Source organism: Lipotes vexillifer, unplaced genomic scaffold, assembly GCF_000442215.2.
Source record: "Lipotes vexillifer unplaced genomic scaffold, Lipotes_vexillifer_v1.1 scaffold717, whole genome shotgun sequence".
NCBI lineage: Eukaryota > Metazoa > Chordata > Mammalia > Artiodactyla > Lipotidae > Lipotes > Lipotes vexillifer.
Window position 1 is genome coordinate 2,889,564 of NW_006798707.1, and position 667 is coordinate 2,890,230.

The window sequence follows — 667 nt, forward strand, 5'->3', positions numbered from 1 at the left end:
AAAGATAAGACGGTGCAGGGGAAGGGCTCCTGGCCTTGGAGTCAGAACACAGCACACAGGGGAGGAATTAATCAAGAATTCTTCCCCAGCTGTTAGATCACTGCTCACATGTTATCAGAAAGACCCATGGAAAAATTGTTTTAACACCCATATAAACTGAGGGACCACTTGCTAATTCCCAGTAGGGAAATAACAGAAGAATCTAATTTCTTGACTTCTGTATATTTACTTTTAAACAGATGTACCCTGGGCTTTGGAAAGATCTTGGTTGTTAGTTGTACGAACTTCTCAAAATAGACTCTTTACTCTTGTTGTTATTTTTGGTTTTGCATATGTGTGTCATTTGGGGAAAGACATCAGGTGATGATGTGAATTCATGGTGGAATGCGCGTGAGAATTGAGCCTCAGGATTTCCTAGGGTTTGCAAAGCAAGAAGAGAGAGACTAGCTAAAGAGCCTTTGTAACGTCATAGCCAACACTGTGCATTTTTCCTTATACTTAAATACTACAACATTTTCTGAGCATTCCGCAAAATTGCCCTTGGACTGAAGGGTAGATGGCAGATTCAGTTCTTTTGTTAACATTACATCCATAAGAATGGCTTGTCTGGGCTGACTAGGGGATGGAACACCAACCACCACTTATAACCTTACCTGGAAAATATCAT